The following is a 12,614-nucleotide window of genomic DNA, read 5'->3' as shown; positions in this document are numbered from 1 at the left end:
CAGCTTAGTGTTCATACTTTCAGATATTAGCATTTAATTTATTTTTTCAGTCTAACATATTCACCAATGGTGTTATGTAAGTCTAACAAAATTCCAAACATCCAATTGTTGTTTCATTTCAATTAGCTTAAAAATTTAATCCACTTTCACTCTCCCTCTTTTAGTTCTTTCCTACCATTCTTCTGTGGGCTTGACCGTTTGACAATGAACAAACTTAAAACTTATCAACTTCTTATCTCAGTTGAGTGTTTTCATTTCCTGTATTGATTGCATTCTTTTTTGGTTTATTCTGTTATGGTCCCAGTAGCGTATAATGCAATTCTAAGGATGATTTTTCTTCTTCCCAAAATTATCATTCCAATGTATTTTTTTTAGTTAAGGTTGATGATTCTCATGGTGTTAATATGATAGCCTCAAATTATGTCATTGCAGTTCTCAATTTTCCTTTTTGTTCGATGCCCAACAAATGATATTCTGGCCGTCAACATTTAAACAAAGTTTATGCAGTTTGTTCATATGTGTTTGTTCAAGTGATGGAAGAAATGACCACTTGATATATCCATGAAAGTGTCTCATAAGTTTTCGCGGATTACGTTTATATTCAGTAATGGTGATTGAGAAGTGAATGGAATATTATGTTTAGAAATCTTTTCTAGGGTCCAATGTACAATCCAGACATAGTATATAGATTTAACCACATCACTATTGCATGTATAAAATGGATATTGTCCACTTCAAGCCAAGTCATTTGACTTGGGTTTGCACATATCTTTGGCAGTGTGTGTAATGATTATTGCTATCTTCTTACCCTGCATGTGTACAGGAAGGTTTTATTTTTCGTTTACAATGTCATTGGGTTTGAGGTGTTATAATAGTAATCTATTTATGTTTCATACTATGATTGTTGCAATGAACATCCTACCTATTCAACTTATTTGGTTTAAGCATATTGATATATGCTTTATAGGAACACCTATTTCATAATGTTGTTTGTGTTTCTTATTTTCTTCCTTATGAGTTAAGCGAAATTTAATCGGGAAGGAAAAGTTAAACTGCATGAAAAGAGAATGGGCATTTCTACTGTTATAATATCTAAAATAGGGAAAGTGCATATTACAGTGAATGTAAATGTTTATCCTGCTGGATACATGTCGATTGGACAAAAAAAGAAATATTGCGGGGAAACAAAAGAACACCGCTGCAGAAGAGGTATTCATTTTGGAATTACAAATAGCTGCTCTTCTCTTCGAAACTATCCTCTGAAAAGAATGTAACTACAGTTGTACGCCTCTTCATAGTCCTTAATCCTTAATTTGATGCTAGTACTTTTGTGCCTATCTTCTATCCTAAAACTATACAATTGGGTAATGGATGGGATATGTACGTCACTTTTTCCTCGCTTTTACAGGCACAACATTCAGGTCTTGCAAAGGGTAGTCAAAAAATGGAATGACCACGAAAATCTTAAATTTGCAATAAATGTTGGAGACATAGTTGATGGTTTCTGCCCTAAACCAGAGTCTCTAAATGCTATGCAAAAAGTTGTTAAGCAATATGAGACATCTTATTGCCCCATCTACCATATGATTGGCAACCACTGCTTTTACAATCTCCCTCGGAAGGATCTGCTACCTATACTTAAGATGCCAACTGCCAATGATTACATATTTGTGGTTCATGAGACCAACTGCCAACTGCAAAGAAACTCAGTCGAAAGACTCTTATAGTGGTTGTAAAATTCGTAAGAAAAGAGACTTACTGGTTGGAGCATGAGTGTGTTTTATGGGAACAGGAATTCCCACAGGCTCACCCTCAGCATCAGAAGGACGAACGTCCCACGCATCACCCAGCACACAGAGATGGTGGTCAGCCTAGCCCTCATCACTCTGCTTCCCCTCAAAAAAGACAATCGGAGAATTCTTGTCTCTGGTCATGAGATAGTAGTAAGATTGGTCTCGAATACGCCGGACCTCATAAAAGTACCCAAAAACCCAACGATTCAGAACGAATCGATGCCTCTTGGCCAACATGGCAGAGTACATAACAGTTCTGTAGAACAAATATGCTGCTTGGCCAAGAGCAAGATTGAAGTGAATTAGACAGTCTCTTAACATTGGGTGGATGGGAAGAGTGAGTCCGGCCCTGAGTTGACCAATGGTGATAAGCGCCACTTCTTTATAGGCCAATTCATCTGACAACCTCCCCCACTCCAGGCCGATATCATCAGGGATGTGAAATTTCTCTCAGATCAGCTCCAGGGAGGAAAGATCTCTGAAGTTTACAAGTGACCAGTTGGGATTCATGATCGAAAAAGAGAGAAAGTTTCAAGTTTTGGTTAAACCCTAAGCAGGATATCAAAAGGTTCAGTATAGAGAGAAAAAGTAGCGGAAGAGGTAATGAGGGTTCTCTCACCAGATCCTTTATATACAGATAAGATGGACGGTTACGATTAGCCCAAGCATTGTATCTTTTCGGGATGGAACTGCCATCATTACCTTTTTCGAGAAATGGCGTATCTGTTTGAGCCGTCTTTTCAGAGCCTTAATTACTTGGATTCGTCAGCAGTTCCAGTAACAGTTTAGGAAAAAGATTCTCACGCCAAAAGCAGTGTCGCTTCAAGTGCCCACATGCTAGATGGCACGAGAGGGGGCATCTGTAAGGGGGATTTCCCATCATTGAACAGATAACACGTGTATGGGAAATAATCTAAGACTATAGATGTCCAGAATAAGACGAGGACCATCGGATCAGTTCTGTGAATAATTGATCTTGTGCTTAGTACGAGTGTTTAGTGGACATGTGTTAGGCACATGACTGACCGTCTTTAAGTATGACAATTCTCCAAGTCATTAGGAACTAATATAGACAGTTCTAAAAGAAGAAAACTGAAGATGGCGATCTCTGATGATAAGGAAGGAATCGTGATGACATATCTTGGGAGTTATATTGTATATATAATTTTCCCATACACGATGGGACATTATGATCAACAAGGAAACTTACCTCTCATAAGATATGGTCTAGATCCAGACTTCCATAAGGAGAGGAATCCTAATAGGAAGACATAGTCCAAAGATGGAAGGGAACTCACAAGTAGTGAGGACAATCCTAACCCTAGGACTCTCGTAGCTCCTCCTATATAAACCATAAGGATTCGCTCTTAGGAACTACGGAAAATAGGGTTTGATTCTCCTAAATAAACAAGGAGATACGTAGGCAGCTACCAGGTGGTTCAACCCTGAACTCACAATCATCTCATCCCTTCTTTACTCAGTCAAAACTTCTAGATCACAAGGCACAGAGGAAGATCAGGGGATACTCAAAAAGTCCCCTACACTACTCACGTCTTCATGCTCGGTAGTTTTATTATCGTAATGTTGTTGATGTGGCATATAGTCATATCTAATATCTAGATTTGTATTTTTCCGTTATCATTATGGTGTGTTTTCACGTTCCTGTACGTTGTTACAACTTAATGTAAGATCCTATATACGTATTCGTATTAATTGTTCTTCTACTTATGCTACATCTAGAGATCTTGCTACATCTACTTACACTACATCTAGAGATCTTACGCTACTTACGCTATAGGTAGAGTGCGCCACTCCTTGTAGTCGCATGCCCTATTCTTTCCCCTCCACACTACATCCACTTTTGCGCCTTGTTTAATTGATTTATGAATATACAAATTGGTCAAGCTACCCTGTGAAACCTTCTCTCATATATTCTATCTCTTCCCACGTCTTACTCATAGTCTAAGGGATCTAACTTTAAACGATCTTTTGGGCAAGCACCATAATAAAATTATTTTAGAAGATACACGTGGTCTAACTACCCTGTGACACCTTGATCCATATTTTCTAACCTTTCGGATTGGTGCCTATTTATAGCTAGGCTAGACAGCTCTACAATCCAATCTTCCCTTTTTCACTGAATTATCTTCACCACTCTATTCCTTCCATCTTCAATGGCCCTCATTCGAATTTTCGGGCCTGAGCAAAACTTTATGAAAATTTTTCAGAGCGGTCTATTTCAACCATATTTTGGCACTGAAATTTTACGTCACGTATGGTTCCCTCTATTACATCATAAGGAGGCAGTTTATTCCAAAGAGTTGGTTCTGCATTTCTATACACACGGTTATTTCCAAAATGGGCAATTCTTTGTCCGTGCAAACGGATGCGAGCACGAATTGACTCCGGAAATCATCTTTGAGGTACTTGAAATTCCCATAATGAACCATAGGGTACACCTTCAGGATTCACCATTTGACAATATAAGACATCTAATGTTTGCAACTATCATTTACGGTGAATACAACTGGAAAAGCCGCATTGTTTATCAGCGATCCTTGCAAAAAAACCAATTAGCTATGATCCAATAGCTAGCCCATAATGTTCTCGGCACATCTAAGACTTCTGAAATAACAAAACCCCTCCTCCATCTACTTTGGGTCCTGCAGACTAAAAGCAATGATTTTTGCATAATTCAATTTCTCTGGAACGCGATAGCACGTGCCAGGAAAAAGTCAGCTCCTTTGCCAACCATTGTGACACTTATCATGGGGCGTTGGGGTTTTCCTATTACTGCTCCTACTACCTATCTCAGAACAGGTAACATTCTCACCATTCACTCATTCTGTATGAACGGTTTTTAGACTCCCGACGTTGCTAAGAACCATGCCGGTGCAGAAACCGGCGAAGTTTTTTCCTCTGTCAACATCTTCGCTAACAATGCAATACACAACGTATTTAATCCTATAGAAGGCTTTCATTTAATTCACCAAGGACTAATGACATTATACACACGTCAGAACATCATCATCACCAGTCTTCTTGAATTTCACGAGGTTCAGACAATGCATGACAAGGAACAAGCACAATTCTTGCACAGCCACAACCAGTTCTTGGCAAATCACAGTCTCATAATGGAGAACCAATCTGAGATTTACCATGCATAGAGTGCCCTATTGCAATGGGTTGTTGCACGGATTGACTTCATCGAGAATCTTATAAATGGATTTCTCCCACCTAAGGATCCTCGTCGTTACTCGGGCCATGGCCCTAATTAAATTTTGCAAATTTCCATTCGAATTTCTTTTCTTTGTCGTTTTCTATTTTTTTCTTAGTAACCCTAATTAAGTGTAGTATAATTTTCCTATTGTAATCAATGTCATTTGTTTTTACTCAGTCATTTCCATCATATTCTAAAAATTGGTTTATTTTTGTCTACAGGTGGTGTCTTTCATCAACGTCTTCTTTCATACATTTCCTGCCTTCCTATCTGCATCTCCAATAATGGAACCTTCAAAGATCATCCCTGAACAATCCTTCCAGGCTTTGTTGGATTCTCCTTCGTATGAACTTATTTCAGAGACCTTATCACCCAAACAGGTTGGTCCTCCCTCGTTCTGCAACCTGAGCAGACATACTCTCTATGTTTAGCGGCTTATCTTTATGATCATATGGAGGATACAACAACATTTAATGGTGCACGTGGTTTCTTTTTGAACTGATTCGCAATCCGTATGGGTAACACCAGACATATCTTTTACAAGCCAACAGTTGCTATGACTTTGGAACTTCCCTATCACAAGCCCACCCCCACCATTCAATACATCATATAGAACTCCTTTAATCACTACTTTTGAGAAGATTTCGCCAGCCTCTACAATGATGGCCTCACCCAAGTTGTTGAACATGAGGAAGCTGGCCGATGGCCGGACAAAATAATTCCCCTAGCAAGTATGACAATGAATGTCGGGACTGCCATGTTGTTTATCCTTCTGAACATCATGGGGGATTGGCATTTTTTCACTACCACCGAATTAGCTTGCAAGACTTTCCATGCTCTCGCTCATCAACACACCTTCTTCGACATCATGAACCTCTTAATTGAGAACCTGAAAAGGGCTCGTCATTTTCGACACCATTATATCACCTTGCCCATTACCGCATGCCGGATAATAGGGGAATTCTTCCCACAGTTTTCGGCCAATTTTCATGACTAGGTAAGAGTAGATTCTATGTGTTCGGCGAACAGGATAATTCGTTCTTTGAGATTTCATGTCTGGCGTCGGTGCTCTTCAAGGTACCTGAAGTACGTTCGTTGCTTCCCCAAAGACAAAGACATGATAGCTCATTTGGACGCTTCTAAATAGAGAAAGTGGAGCAAAGTTTGGTAGGCCATGATAAACTAGAATGACGCCAAAGAATGGCACTTCGATAGAGATGAAGCTAGAATGGACATACCCCTAATTCTTAATTACGACAGTGTAAGTTGATGCACACATTTGTTGTTTTAGTTCTTGATGTGCCCTTTCCCTTTTGTTTTTGTATATTATATGTTGTATTAGCATAATTATTTGTTAAAGATATCAACTCTATTTTTGCTCAAGCCTCACAGGTATATTCTTTCTTCCTCTTGACACTTTGAGGACACAGTGTCCTTCTATTTGGGGGGTCGTTAGAACCTTTCTCAAAAAAAAAATTAAACATTTCTAGGTTGTATATAGCTTTATTTTCTATCTAAATAAGTGTATTTAGTGACAAAGTCTCGTTTTCTTTTCTGTGATGAAAAATATATAGAAATCTCAATCTAGCATTAGAATTAGGATTTGTTCTTAAAAACTTAAGTTAATAGGTATGCAATAGTTTTTACATATTTTCATGAGCATTCATGCAACTAACTGTCATTGAATGTACATAGCAATAAGTTTCTGGGACCCACGGTTAGATAACTTAATTTCCATATCTTGTAAGAATCTAACCAAAAAGCCTCAACATGTGTGATATATGAGTAATGACACAGAGGAGTAGCTTTTCTGAATAGAGAAAATCACGCGTCTACTTACTTGATCACTCTTGAATCCTAGGCGAGAATTTGGGCCTTCTTTGGATCGATATAGCCAAAAATTCATACCTGTAAAAATTTTACCGTTAGTTGCCCCACTGAACCTTTCATTAACCCTTTCATTTTTACCTAAAAAATCCTTACCCATCTATTAACCACAAATAAATAAGCCCACCTAAATGATGAGTATGAGAAATAGGATGAAGTGTGGAAAAATGAAGAGAAAAACTTCTCACAAATCAAAATCAGTTACCTGCTTCAAAAAAAAAAAAAAAAAAAATAGAAATATGTTTCCAAAAATTAAAAGAAAATCCAAGTTAGAACTTTCCCCAAAATCAAATCAAAAGGGAATACAAAAGCTTAAAAAAGCTAAGTATGGAAACTTATGTTAGAAGTAGGAAAGAAAATAAGGATTTCTTTAGTGTAAATATCTCGAAGACCTTATTCTCTCATACTTATCATTTTTGAATTTCCATTCTATTTTCTTCTATACTACCACTTAACCCCCATAACACCTAATAAAGACCTTTAACTCAATTAGGAGCGGGATGGTGTGATAATAAGTAGTATATGTGAATTCTCAACCTCGACTGTCATTGAGTATGTGAGAAAATGTGTGCCCACTGCACACTAGACTTAGCAAAACTTGAGTGGAAAAATATGAGAGAATTTGTGTTTCGACACATACCTGTGAGAACCTACTGAAGGACGCTATCCAAAGGATCTAGAAACGGCCATGCTCGTACATTAATTCACTACATGCATGTTCATATGTAGATGTTTTAATTATTGTATGTATATTAACTTGAATTTCAAAGGAATTAATCCTTATTTACCCCGCTAGTGAGATGTATAGATATCTGAGATTAATTAAGGGAACAAGCCTTTGTAACTGAGTCGTTACAGTATAGATGAAGTTTGTGAGTATCTTCTCTAGAAAACTCTCACGAGGCTATAACTCGTACTCCACTAGGGAATTCCAAATGGTTTAAGGCCTTGTTTCATATGGTCATTGTGACCGCACTCTGCGAAATGAGACTTAGTTTAAGACAACACATTTTTGGCAACTTATCGTTTTAATGTCTCTTCTTTGCTTGAGGACAAGCAAAGTGCTATTTGGGGGTGGTGTGATAAGCACCCAAAACTGTAATATTAAACCCCGTAGAGACATATATAGTATTTTGGGTAAATATGTGTTTAATAATCATGAAATAATTATATTTTCATACTTCTATAGGTTTTCGCAGTTAACATGAATATGATGATAAAACCTGCATCAAAGCACAAAAATACTGTGAATAATTGAAGTCTTCCCACTCAGCCCCAATGAAGCCCAACAAAGCCTGACTAGAGCCGAAGATTCCAACGGGACAAAACCAGTGAAGAACAGGACCACGTGCAAAAAAGCAGCAAACTTTCGAAGCTCACATCTTTCAAATCTGGACTCCAATTTTGGCAAGTGAACTTCCAGAACGACCAAGGCGACTAGCTCTACGCAAAGACACAAAGTTGTAAAAATGCTAATATCCCGGGCAGCCACTGGACACAGTACATGGACCCACTCTGCGGGCTTACAAGAAGTGATAAGTCATCATGCATGGACAAGTGGCAAGTTATGTGAGGATCAGGCTGCATTTTAGTAGTCCAAAATCACTACTTAGGAAAATAGGTTTTGATTATACATCCAGTCTCAAAATGACTGAGTCTGATCAAGTTTGGAATGCTGATACTCCAGATCAGTCTCATGCGAGACCCAGTTAACACTAGGTCAAGTCTCGTGCGAGATCTTATGGTAGCCGTTAGCCCTCTAGTTTGCCCAGCTGGTGTATAATTAAACCAGGAGTTGAAGTGATGTTCCAGATCGAGATGGAATGTTAATTCAACTCTTCATGCTAGTGAAATGAACTCAGAGATGAGTACATCTTACTAGGGATCAATACTCGACGTCATTTTGGATTTGTCTATGAACTCAAGACAAATTAGAGATGTAGTGATAAGGTACTCTAAAAATTTGTAACTGATCTTGCATGATTATAATTAACCCTCTTCCTGCATCTCTCTCTCTATCTAGTTTACTAAGAAATCAATCCTTGTAATTCTAAATTAACTTGCATTTCAAGTTTTAATTGAGCAACATAAGAAATAAGCTAAAATCCTACTCACTAATTCCCGTGAAGCTGTAAATTCAGTTGTGAACTTTGTCCAGCCCTAAGATTTGGACGATCCCTTACTCAATTTATGCTACCAATCCACATGAGTAAGGTAACTTGACTAGTTAAACGTTTTACGGACTTTGAACTCAAAAGAACAAACCTAAAAACACTGATTATCAACCATATATGAGGTTTTTATACACCAAGAGAGATGAAAACTAAATTGTTCAGCAGTCAACACTGAACTTAACTAAAAAACAAAAGTAAGAAAAAACTAAGATTTAAATATACTGAGGCATTAAATTCACATTCCCTTTCTTAAATATAAGAAGTATAATAAGAAGTTATATGGCCTACTAAGGTGAATTTCTCTATATCATGGTTTTATATATATATATATAGGGATATTTTTCGAGCTCTATTAAAATTCCACATCATCTCCTATTAAAACGGAAATTTCTCTCCTATTTGAAAAACGGGAATTCCTCTCCTATTACAATCGGAATTCCTCTCTTATTAAAATAAATTCTAGCACTTCTAATTAAAGCGGGATCATTCTCCTATTAAAATGGGAATTCGTCCCCTATTGAAAAGGGAAAATCTAGCATATCTAATTAAAACGGGAATTATTCTCCTATTAAAATATTATCTCTCCCCCAATTGAAAAAAACGGGTTTTTAAAAGTTAATTAAAACAATTTGTTAGAAAATTAAAACGGGTTAGCGACTAAAACGGTAGTCCCAATTTTCTAAAAAAAAATCTAAATATTTTCAAAAGAGCCGGTGTGTATGCACAGGCCTACAAGCTAGTATATATTATATTTTCTACAAGTGAGACACATACACAATGGATGAATTCGACTACTAATGGAAATTATCCGGCGTATCAATTCCCATACCAATCTTTCACAACCCATTTGCAAACTACCATAAAAACAAATCAACATGAAACTGTCGTTGATGCTATGGACATCGAAAATGAGTATGATGATCAAAATTCAAGTGGTAATTAAATAGAATTATCAATTTCTTATATATTTTTTTTTTCTGTCGTTATATACATACTAATTAATCTTATTATGTAATAGATGAGGAAAATATAGCTTCATAAGACAAAGAAATGACTGACGACGGAGATAACAATGAAGATATTATCACAAGTAAGTAAGATTTCCAAATAACACTAATTAATTACAGTGAAGCATTTTGTCTAACCTAATATATATATATATATATATATTTCCAGGAAAGTTTTTTTATCCTTGGAATTTTGGTGAACTAACTTGCGTGTGCAGGCACTGTGGAGCTATAATGTGGTACGAAGAAAGAACCATAAGAAATAAGCGACCTTAATCCAAAATTTTCTCTGTGTTGTTAGACTACAATGGAGGACCTAGATCAGCAAAGTTTGGAGAAAATATTAGGGCGTATAATATGATGATTGCATTTACATCAATGGTGGAAAAATTGACAGAAAAATCAATAATGGTGGTGGACCTAACGTTTTCAAACTCGGTGGCCAAAATCACCATACAATTGGATCTTTGCTACCAATACGTGGAACCAAATTGAAATTTGCACAGTTGTACAGCTATGACACACAAAATGAAGTGGATAATAGAATAAATGCCTTAAGCGAAGCCGAGAAAAGCAAAATTTTAGATAGAGAAGTAATTGAGGGACTGATCAAAATGCTTGACAAAGAGAATGATCTGACAAAAGTTTTCAGAATGGCAAGAGATAGATTTAAGGAATCTGAATTTGTTCCTGTGCGTATAAGATTAATCGGAACGCATAACAAAGACACAAGATAATATAATCTACCAACGGCATGAAGTAGCTGCCCTAATTGTAAATGATGGATTTGAGCATAATCGAGGAAGAGATGTCATTGTGGATAGAGTGGGACAAGGGTTACAGAGAATACATCAGCTATAACCAAGTTTAATGGCTTTGCAATATCCATTGCTCTTTCCACACAGTGAAAACGGATACTCAGTGGCCATTTAGCACAGTCAAGTGCCAGGAACAAGGACGTCAAAAAGAAAGAGAATCAGCATGTGAGAATTCTATGCATTCAGAATTTAACAAAGAGAAAATGAAGGCCATACTGTCATTCTAAGTGACCGTCTCTTCAAACAATACTTGGTTGACTTATACGCATGCACAGAAGAGGACAAGTTTTCCTATATAAGATCAAACCAAAACAAAATAAGATCTGAGTTGTACCAAAACCTAAAAGATGTCGTTACTGCCAGAGACACAACATCACCATCAGTAGGAAAGATGGTAGTTTTACTGTCAACATTCACGGGAGGACCACGATATATGGTACAAATTTATCAAGATGCGCTCGCCATTTGTAGATTTACAAGATCACTTGACCTCTTCATCACTTTTACATGCAACCAGAAATGCCCAGAGATTGAAGAGTTCACAAAGAAAACTAGGCAAAAAGCAGAAAATAGAGATGAAATAGTAGCTTGGGCTTTCAAAATCAAATTAGATGAATTGATGAATGATTTGTGCAAAAGAAAACACTTTGGATCGGAAAAGTCTGGGCAGGTAGTATCACTTTTAAATTTATGTTTGACTAAATCTATTTTAGCTAATTTAGGACTACGAACAACATGATTTTGTGTTTTGCTTTTCGCTACATAAAAATCGATTTATAAATTTTGTTAGCATCAAAATAATGCTTAACAGTAAACTATATAGTAGCTACAAGGATATCAAGAACGACATACACAAAGAATATTCTATAATTAGGCAACATAAATAATCAAGAGCAGAAAATGGATATACCAGTTCCCTAAACAAAAACTCTGGTGTCCCTATTTTGTGGTCCTTAGGTGAGTATCCCACTGTCTTTTTTGCTCTGTCCAATTCCCCTTTTCCATCTTGAAGTTAAATTTCAGGAGGTAAATTGAGCTGTTTCATTACCTTAATTAGATGGCATAAGAAAGCATACTTAGGCAATATCAAATTGAGATACAACAATATAACACTTAGCTTCAAACGTTTAGCTGAAGTTCACATAACAATGGAACACTTACCGTACCGTACCGTCATCTAAAATGTTTTAAGGAAGAGAAATTGGGCATTGTCATAAAATCCCTCAGTTAATAGCAAAGCAGCTTCACGCCTGTACAGACCTACATGTAAAAAAATTTGAGCAACAATAGAGACATGATAAGCAGAGACCAAAAAAGTACAAATTAATAGAGCATAACACTCTATGTACACTATCTGAATTCATATTCCTATTCATGTAACTCTACTACAGTCCAAAAGAAAAACACATCAAGTGCTTTGGCAAATACTAAAACCTCATTTTGTTTATTGTGAATTTGCAGCTGTTTACACAATCGAGTTTCGAAAAAGGGGACTACCACATGCTCACATTTTGTTGTTCCTTGAAAACAAATCGAAGACTGCAGCAGATATTAATAAAATCATATCAGCAGAACTGCCCGACAAAAGCGACCCCATTGCTTATGCAGCAGTTTTACAATTTATGATACATGGTCCGTGTGGACATCTAGATGAAAAATGTCCTTGCATGGTAAACAACAAATGCGAAAGCTTCTATCCTAAGAAACTTTGCAGT

Source organism: Coptis chinensis, chromosome 3, assembly GCF_015680905.1.
Source record: "Coptis chinensis isolate HL-2020 chromosome 3, ASM1568090v1, whole genome shotgun sequence".
NCBI lineage: Eukaryota > Viridiplantae > Streptophyta > Magnoliopsida > Ranunculales > Ranunculaceae > Coptis > Coptis chinensis.
Note: the sequence above shows the minus strand (reverse complement) of the source record.